The sequence below is a fragment of the Pseudorca crassidens genome, chromosome 11 (assembly GCF_039906515.1).
Source record: "Pseudorca crassidens isolate mPseCra1 chromosome 11, mPseCra1.hap1, whole genome shotgun sequence".
Taxonomy (NCBI): domain Eukaryota; kingdom Metazoa; phylum Chordata; class Mammalia; order Artiodactyla; family Delphinidae; genus Pseudorca; species Pseudorca crassidens.
In genome coordinates, this window is record NC_090306.1 from 57,670,824 (window position 1) to 57,681,106 (window position 10,283).

Genomic DNA, 10,283 nt, shown 5'->3' on the forward strand with positions numbered 1-10,283 from the left:
TTCAACTTCCCCATCTAAAAATAGGAGATAAAAATAGTACCCATCTCATTAGCTGGTTTCGAGGATTTGGTGAAATAAAATTTGTGAGGCTCTTAGCACAGAGCCTGGCAGGTGTGTTATTATTAACAGTACCAGGAACACCTACAAATTCTAGACATTATTTTTATTGTCTATGCCTAGAAATGCAGTGCTACTTCCTGTAAGATTCGATTGTTGTCTGATTGCTGGATTCCTGCCATGGGCCCCTCTGCACCAGGTTGGCTGACTCGCATGTGAATGCTTTATACCCTCTTTATATTATTCATCTGACTGTTCAGCTACTCATGAGGGGTTGACTAGATTGGTCCCTTCTCTCTCCCATCACGGACCCATCCAATCTAGATTTATACCTCTTCCCTGATGACATAGGATATTGAAATCCCTGCTTGCTTTGCGGCATAGCAAACTCATATTTTGATAATTTTCTTGGTAACCAAGAAATGATGAAGCCTTGGGTCAACTGGCTGGGCAACCAGGGTCTTCTGTCTTATACTGGCATCGAATAAAAAATGTCTTCTACGGTTCTGATTGCTAAGATGCCGACTACCCAGAATTGAATATTTCTGTTTGACACCTGCTTTGGTTTTTTTTTGTTTTTTTCTTTTGCTGTACGCGGGCCTCTCACTGCTGTGGCCTCTCCCGCTGCGGAGCACAGGCTCCAGACGCGCAGGCTCAGCGGCCATGGCTCACGGGCCCAGCCGCTCCGCGGCATGTGTGATCTTCCCGGACCGGGGCACGAACCCGTGTCCCCTGCATCGGCAGGCGGACTCTCAACCACTGTGCCACTGCGACACTTGCTTTTAAGCTAGACTTGCTTTCTTAGCATCCCAACCAATATCATTACTGCATCTCTTATCGTCCCATCTCTTCCAGAGATGGATATCACACATCCTCAGATGTTTTTAAATTCCCACAGGTTTTACTCCTTAAATAGGGTTCTTCCTCTTCTGGTATGTCATTGTTATCCAGAAATATTAAATCCTATTTCTTCCACTTGCTTTGATAACATGAACAATTCTTTTCAATCTACCCAGTTATATTCTGAAAGGTGCAACGAACTCTGTGGGTTTGCAAATTTTCGTATTTTAATTTCTGATCCTTTCTTCCTCTTTCTTGCTCCTCACCGTGGAAGACTGGAAGTGACATACGATGTGCAGCCCTTTAAAAATGTGGACTATGCTTGTAGTGATGCGTAGCTCGTGACAATGGCTCTTGGCTGTTCAAAAGATTGCAAGAGGAAGCTGGTGGCTAGTCTGTTGCGAAAGTCCAGGAGACCCAGAGGCTACAGTGGCAGTTTCATGCTGGCCTGAGGATAGGAGTAAAGGTTACAAACAGATGGTAACTGGAGTTAGCTGCAGATATTTTCATTTTCAAAATGGCAGTACCAGGACCCTACTGGCAGCATATGCCATCACAGTGGGAGAAACCAGAGCTCGGTGGCAGGCTCTGGCCTCACCGGGAGAGAAGCAGTGTGCGCTACTAAGGGAACATTTGGGAGGGTGGCCCTCCCCTCCCCGGGGCCCTGAGCACAGATGTGCACTGCTGGCTGAGACCTACATCTGGGAGGGTGATGGCCCACAAAGAGGCCACAGATGGTGGCCAGAAACGGTGCCAGACAAATGTTGGAGAAAAGTCCTCTCCCTCCCCAGAAAGATGTCTTCAAGGGTGACACTTCCTACTTGTGTATTTGAAGGAGAAAAACAAAATCTAGGTGACAGATACTGCTGCATTAATAGAGGACCAAAGGGAGAGGGGGATTTCTTCACTCGAACGTGTTGGTGTTACCCTCCTCGTTTTATACTGTCTGGTGTGCAGCTGCCCCCAGGAAGGGGGACGGCGGCCTGGAGTCCAGCAGCATCTAGGAGAATCACAGCCGTGCACTTTGATAAAGAAAAGAAAGAGGAAACTGAGCACAGTTAGGGTAGCTGTATGTGCTTATGCACACTCCGGTGCACGTGAGGGCAGGGGCACTCCAGTGCATGTGAGGGCAGGGGCACAGGCACACTGCTCAAGAGGGGACAGCGTAGAAGATGCAGTCCTTGGGGGGAGGAAAGAAGCGTGACCCCTTTACTTGGCTTTCTTTCAGGCTGGGGTGTTAGAAGGCTTCTCTCTCCTTGCAGATTGAAATCTCTAAACATTCCAGTACCTCGGTCTCTGGCATTTCTGCCCCCAGGGTCTCTGCTTAAAGGATTTTGCTGCTTATCTCACTGGCTTCTGATGGTACACAGCCCCTGTCCGCTCACGTGGGCACCAGGGCTGAGCTTCTGTGACTCCTGCCCTCCGGCCACTGCAGAAGCTATAAGCCCTCAGGAGAGGGTGAAAAGATGAAAGGATGCGTCTCTGAAGTTGTGAGAATCTGGGGCTTACAGGGAACCAAGCTTGATTTACATTGAAGCTTTGCTGGGATCACTTCCCGCTGACATATTCAGGATGCTGGCGGAGGCTTCCACTTGCCCACTTCATTCGCAGTGGAGCTATTTCAGAAGTTAATTAACCTGGGCTATTTCCCTCCTTTGGAACTCCAGATGGGCTGAAAATTTGCCTTTTAAAAATGACCCACATCCTGGGAAATGGCGAAAACAAACCCTCTTCCATTTTTATTTTGGAAGCCTCATTTTTTTCTTTAACTCACTTAATAATTATTAATTTACCTCTACCACATTTAGATTTGTTAATACGTATTTTTTTTTTTTTTTTTTTTTTTTTTGCGGTACGCGGGCCTGTCACTGTCGTGGCCTCTCTCGCCGCGGAGCACAGGCTCCGGACGCGAAGACTCAGCGGCCATGGCTCACGGGCCCAGCCGCTCCAAGGCACGTGGGATCTTCCCGGACCAGGGAACGAACCTGTGTCCCCTGCATCAGCAGGCGGACCCTCAACCACTGCGCCACCAGGGAAGCCCAATACGTATTTTTTAATTGCCTGTGTTGTGCAAATTTCTATGTTAGGCACTTGGAAGAAAACAGAGAAGTGGTAAACCCAGTCTTTGACCTCAAGGAATTTGCAGTCTTAGTGTGATTATAAAACCTGAAATGAAAATTGATGCAACATTTTAGATTATGTGAAAAGTCCCAAATGACTGGGATAAACGGTAAATGCTCTGAGAATTTCTGAATCAAATATTTCCTTTCTGTCACTTTGCTGTTTGGAGTTAGTGTGGTTCTGAACCCTGCGTTCACCAACCCTCACTGTGTGACCTTGGACGAGTCTCTTGCCCTTTCTAAACCTCAGTTTCTTCTCTTGCAAAAAAAAGGGGGGAATAATATAAACCTCTCAGGAGCTGAGGGGAATTAAATAATTTCATGTATAAGAAGCTTTCAGCATGGTGTCTGGCACATAAATGGTGCTGAACAAAAGCTGTTATAATTATTAAACACTTGGCAATTTTATTTGCTCCTGTGTGCTCTGAGCAGGCCGATGGCTGAAAGCTCAGAGACACAGGCCCCATGGTCAAGTACAGCGTTTGGTTTTCAGGATTTTTAATGCTACCTGGGGCAAAGGATCTGGGAAAATGTTTAAATTCTGAGTATCCCTTGCTTCCTACTCCCTCCATTCTTTAATCCCTAAAATAAATGTGAGGTTAGGGATCTGACATACAGTTGACCCAAGGCTTCACCTAATGAAGTGCCCCAGACCCTGGACAGCTGTTGGGAAGGACAGAGTCATGGGAGAGGAGCTGCATTCAAAATCTAGAAAGAATATTCCATGAAACCAGCACCAATCCTTGCTTGCAAGGAGGGAGTGATTCAAGAGGGGGAATGTACAGGGATTCCTGTGTCTTACTTAGGACAGGTTGCCATGTTATATTTCTTTCCCTTAATTTAGTAGGAAGCATCTGACCACAACTTTAGTTGGTGCTGATGCCTCAGGAATAGGGCCTGTGAGGATGGAGGTTTCCAGTGCTGGTACGTACACACAGGTAAATTCCCACTTCTATGTTTTAAAACTTCCCTAAAACTCCCCACCAGCGTCATGTTCAGAGCTGGGCCTAGTGAGTAATGGCCCCAGGGGAAGATTACATTTTGCTTTTAGCAGGTTTTCTCCCAGTGGGGTAGGCAAGTAGATGGTCCTCTCTCATGGGCCAGCTTCCCCCCCTTTACCCCAGGACACCCAGCAACAGCAGGTGGGAAGACAGACAGCTTTGGAAAGTTGATTCTGTCTGGGCTTTCCACGTTGCTCCACTGAAAGCTACTGTGGAAAAGAACACAGGGCTTCCCTGGTGGTGCAGTGGTTGAGAGTCCGCCTGCCGATGCAGGGGACGCGGGTTCGTGCCCCGGTCCGGGAGGATCCCACATGCCGCGGAGCAGCTGGGCCCGTGAGCCATGGCCGCTGAGCCTGCGCGTCCGGAGCCTGTGCTCCGCAACGGGAGAGGCCACAACAGTGAGAGGCCCGCGTACCGAAAAAAAAAAAAAAAGAAAAGAGCACAAAAGTTTGAGCTCTAACAACCCCTCAGTTTCAAAAATGTATCCGCCTGTGAAATTGTTTCCAGGCCTCAGGGTTTTCTGTCCAGCTCTTCCCAGGCCCTGAGCACCACAGCCAAGCGTTAGGAGGACAGAGCTCCCGCCCACATTCTGGAGACTGCTGTTCTCCCATCAGGCTCATGACTGTGTTTACTGGGACTTGTGCTTATATTCAGGGCTGCTTTACGAGCGTTCACCGTAAGGCCTCTCACCTGGGGGCCAGAAGGGCATTTCGTATTATTGTAGGACACCAGGATACACCACCCCAAAATAGGCCTCTAGACATAAGCATTGTTTTGAGAAAGAGAAGACAGAAGAGAAGCTCTGGAAAACAGAATAAAAGCTGCCCTTTTGTAAGGACAATTTATACTTGTAAAGGAAATATCCATTTGTGAGGGGGTCTCGCTTTCTGGACCAGGAAGAGAAGGATGGCTCTAAGTCAGAAGAGACTTATCCGTGGAGAAGGCCCAGGCTGCAATCTGCGTAACGAAGTTTACCCTGTTCACCGTGTCACTGTTCTTGGTCCCCTTCCCACCCCTGACCTGCCCCACCACAGTCCTTTCTCTGATGTAGCTGAAGGTGGTATTTCAGCCTGAATTCTAAGCCACCTCCCTGAGTTACTCATTTCCCTCGGTGAGTCCCATGTATGTGAGATATACATGTGAATAAACTTCTCTGTGTTTTTCTCTTGGTAATCGGTCTTTTGTTCCAGGGGCCCTGGCCAAGAACTTAGAAGGGTAGAGGAAAAATTATTTTTTCCTACCCTGCAGGGTCAAAGTCATGAAGCACCTTTCCTTTAGATGTTTAACATGCTCTCCAAATAAACTTCTAGCCAGAGATAAGGGGATCCAAGGACAAGGCTGAAACCCACACCAGACATAGGGTGTGTGTGTATGTGTCTGTGTGCACACAGAATTCTATGAATTTCTTGCAAACAGAATATATTACATTGTATGGGGGGGTGGTTAAAGGTATTAAATTGTTAAATGCCAATATTTAAATCATACAACTTTTGTAACCTTGATTTAGTCTCCCTCCTCCCTTTTAAATATAGTAGGGTTATAGTCTCCAAATTTGAGAGTGACTTTTTTTTTGATTTTCTAGAAGTTTTTAATGTATTTTTTAAATTATACTCTTAACAGTAAATTCTTACAAAGATGTTTTATGATTACATCATAACAAGCAATTGTTTACTGGGACAAAGAAGATATGCTAAAAGACAAATGAATTATTATAATTAAATATGCACAACTTATTGACATTTTTCTTAAGACAAAAAGACTGGGATATTATCCACTGAAGTCTAGGCATTCTGCCATCACTTCTGTTACCAACTGGAGTCAAAGTTTTAAAACTCCTGTGATCTTGAATGTCTTGTTAAGTGTTAGAGGGCTTTTTTTTTCTTTTAGCTACTAGATTTTTCAGGAAAAATTCACCTGCTTTATATGAAGAACACACCAGAGGGCCACTTGCAGTCTAATGAAATCCAAGTTCATTTCCTGCTTTTTTCCCAGTGTTTGAACTTTTCAGGAGTAATGTATTCTTCAACCTTAAGGTGGCGCTTTGTTAGCTGCATATATTGTCCCAAAGTCAAACAGTTCACATCTGCCTCACGAAGTACTTTCATCGTTGCATATACTTGCTCGTCATCCTCACCTAAACCCAACATTATAGGTGTTTTAGAATAACATCAGGTCGAACTTCCTTGGCATGTTTCAGTACACGTAGAGACTGGTCAAAACTGGCCCGGGGATCACGAACTTTCCTCTGTAGTTCTAGAACTGTTTCTACATTATGTGCATACACATCTGATCCTGACAGAGCAACTTTTTCTGTTGCTGTAAGATCTCAGAAATCAGGGGCGAGACATTCCACAAGGATTTTCGGATTCCTTTCCTTTAAGTAAGGCACGGTCTTTGCAAAGTGCTCAGCTCCTCCATCAGGCATATCTTCTCGATCCACAGACGTCAGGACTACATAATCCAGACCCCACTCTGCAATTGCCTTTGCAGTATTGTAGGGCTCCTTGGCATGCAGTGGAGGTGGATTTCTTGCAGTCTTAGCAGAACAAAACCTACAACCTCTTGTACATGTGTCACCCATCAACATGATTGGGGCAGTGGCATATTCTCTGCCGCCCCAACACTCTCCAATATTGGGACACTGAGCTTCCTCACACCCTGTATGGAGATTTAAATTCTGCATTGTATTTTTCAGTTTAGTGTAATTTTTTCCCCATGGGAATCTCTGTCTTTAGCCATGGAGGTAGTCTTAACCATTCTCCTTTCTGGCGTTTTATGCCTCCTTTATACTCATCCCAGGTGCTCTTGTCTGCTAGATCACCAGATACAAAATCTTGAAGGTCTGGTCCATTCTGTAAAAATTCCTTTTTTTAAAAAAAAAAAATCTGGCAAGGAACTTACTTGACTGGACTGCATAAATATCTTCCAAATACCCAGGGGCCCACGCTGTCGACTGCGCTCCCGCAGCATAGAGACATCCCTCTCTTCTTTTGCTAGTAGGGCCAAGGGATCACTAATTCCCAGGAAAAGAGAGATGGAAGAAAAAAGAGAGTGACCTATGTTTAAATGGCCTGGATATGCACCAAAAGTTGCAATGAGCTTTAATTATGCTGACTGTAAACCAAAAATACATGGTACACAGTATGACAAATACAAGGATATTTATGGCAACAAGAGGGAAAATTGATAGAAATTAGAAATGTTTTGGAAAATCTGGAAGGAATGTTGTCATAAATATGGAAATTTCTCCTAGAAAGTGTAGGTCCCTCTGTGCCACCAAGGGAGAGTCCTGGTCATCTTTTTTCCTCAGCATTGACAGACCATTTTGGTCTCTTGAAAATTATGTAATTTCGCATTTCTCCATTCCTCACATCACATCAGACACAATGGATACAAAAGCAACTTGAATATTGTTTGGTTCTCTTTAATGCTAATTACTATTAGTACTGGACTATACTCATTGGCATAGCTATGGTCTAGAGTTTGAATTTGCACAACCTCAAATCTCAGAGACCAGATCTAGAGGTAGCTAGAAATCTGTGAAGTGCTGACTTTCTAATGCAGAGGCCTGTTTAAAAACAGCTCCCCGAGATGAGGGCTGGAGTGCTTGCCCCTTAAGTGTGCGGATCTGAGAGTTTGGCTCTGAGAGGTGTTTTGGAAATATTTGAATTGGCCTGAATTCCCATGTTCGAGGCAGAAGTGTGGGCCCTCGATATGGATTGTTTGTTGTGGTTGCAGTTGCCAACACTGCTTCTCAACGTTTAAGAGACGTGTCAGTCAGTGGTGATGCTATTCTCATCTTTTGTGTATGCTAGAGAGAAGGACATCCCTAGCAGTGGACAGGCTTGAAAGCAAGTGTGTATGTGTTTGTACTGAGGAGAGAATGGAAGGCCGGGGCGGACAGAGCACTACCAGACTGGTGGAGAGCTCTTTGGTACCTTCCAGATAAAATGCCCCCTCCCCCCCAAGAAAGCAATAGATTAACCATGAGCTCTGCTGAAATGCCTTTCACCAAAGGAGCTACTTCTCTTTGTTGAGTGAAAGTGCAATTTTAAAAAGATGCTGACTCCAGTTGGTGCCTAAGTCAGTCCCTAACTATGACCTCTGTGGGTCTCCCAAGGTGGCCAGTGAGCTGAAACCAACATTTCAGAAGACCAGAGACTGAAGGTCCAGCCCTAGGAAGTAAACTGTATGATTATATATTCTGGGAAAAGTTAGACTGAGCATGTGGATAATAATAATTATATAACTGAACAACTAAAAGGAAAAGAAAAGGGAATTGATTTATCCCATTACAGACTTAGTGCCTACTAGTTAATATGATTTGATTTCTTCTCTCCTTTAGTCTTCCCTGCCCTCCACAGGGTTATTTGCCAAAGAGTGAATCATGACATGCACTGGTGTCTCATAAAAATTAGAGAAGACCTAATCACCTCATGAGATAGAAATCATGATCATGAAAATTAGAGAAAACCCCTCTCTGAAAGGCTTCTCAGGAGATGCAAAGAGCTATAGTTGAGATGATTTCAATGTCATACTCCTTTTCCCTCTCACTCTCTAACTCTTAAATTTCTAGAGAACATTCTCTTAACGGTGGTCAAATAGTAATAATAATAATGGTAATGATAAAGAAGAAACAGATAATAATGACTTGTGGCTGAAAGAAGCCTGAGTACTTTAAAACAACTGAACCTGCTGAACAACTTCAGCTTTGCCTCCTATGAGCTGCTATCGTTTTTTTCTGTGTGTGTGTGTGTGTGTGTGTGTGTGTGTGTGTGTGTGTGTGTGTGTGTGTGTGTGTGTGTGTGTGTGTGTGTGTGTGTGTGTGTGTGTGTGGTACGCGGGCCTCTCACTGCTGTGGCCTCTCCCGTTGCGGAGCACAGACTCCGGACGCGCAGGCGCAGCGGCCATGGCTTACGGGCCCAGCCGCTCCGCAGCATGTGGGATCCTCCCGGACCGGGGCGCGAACCCGCGTCCCCTGCATCGGCAGGCAGACTCTCAACCACTGCGCCACCAGGGAAGCCCTGAGCTGCTATCTTGTAGCAGGATTTAAAAAAAAAATTGCATGATGTAGTTACTAATTATATAACTTGAGAATTAGACACTAGGACATGTATCCAGTCTCTATTACTATCCTAGAGAGAAACAGAACACTGAATTCTAGTAGTGAATGTATCATTTAGAGTGCTACATCAGCTCTTCAGAGGGAAGCATAATTTCTAGGGCTGAGGAAGAAGCAACTAAAATCACAGTTTACATGGAACCGTTTGATCACTGTCTAGGTTAAAAAATGAGTCTTCTGGTTCCGTTGTTGCTAGTTTTCTTTCTTTGCCATGCTGCTGGCTTACTGACTGTGTGTGTGTGTGTGAGTGAGTGTGTGTTCAGTCATTTGCACATTTGTGTCTGTGGCATGCTTATCTAATCACGGCCTCCTCAGGGCCATCATCTACAGTCATACAGATCGTGCACTGTGCAAACCCCCTGAATAGGGCAGTGATGCTGCGAGTCAAAATCGGGACCATTGCCAGGCTTAACACAGGCCCCTAACAGAGAAGAAAAAAGAACTACCCTCATTTCTCCTGTGAGCAGGGGAAGGAGGTTAAGCAGGGACAAAATTCTTGGCTAAGTTGGAAGGGACTTGGTAGAGGGAGTGAGGAATCTTTTGATCTTCAGTGGTAGGTGTGATCTTAAAGAATAGAAGGTAGATGCTTGGGGCCTTACGTAGACATGGTGGTTTCTCTAGCCCTGGGCATTGGCCCAGGAATTTGCAAAGTTCCCAAAGCAGCTATGAAATCAGGTCCTGGCCTGAGAGCACTGGGGCATGAGCCATGGAAGCAGCCCTCCCTTCTCCTGGGTCAGCTTCCATCTACTTTCCTCTTTGGCCGTGAAAACCCTTTGGTTTTGGCGGTGCCCCCCACCCCCCATCCCTCTGCATGAGAGTGTGGCTGGAGAAACCAAAGAAACTCATCCTTGGCATTAACTTTGCAACTCTGCACTTAAAGTTTTCCCAAACTTTTTATACCCTTATACTTTCTCCTAGAACTTTCAGGTGGGGAGAAAAATTCTGATTTGATCCTATTTGAATTGTTTTGAGGGTCGTGTCCAGGCACCAGTATTTTTTAAAAGCTCTGTTGATCCTAACATTTATCTTGGGTTGAGAAAGGCTGTGATGGAGTCAGGGAGTGAGCTGGAGCTGGAATCCAGGTGGCCTGCTGGGGGCTCTTTACTTTCTACGTGTCCACCTGTGTTGCTAGTACACCCCCTC

The 10,283-nt window shown here is 45.4% G+C and overlaps 1 pseudogene; it reads right to left on the reverse strand.

The window, feature by feature from the left end:
- Positions 1–5,836: 5,836 nt before the first annotated feature.
- Positions 5,837–7,027, reverse strand: LOC137202865 (lipoyl synthase, mitochondrial pseudogene; annotated as a pseudogene).
- Positions 7,028–10,283: the final 3,256 nt, after the last annotated feature.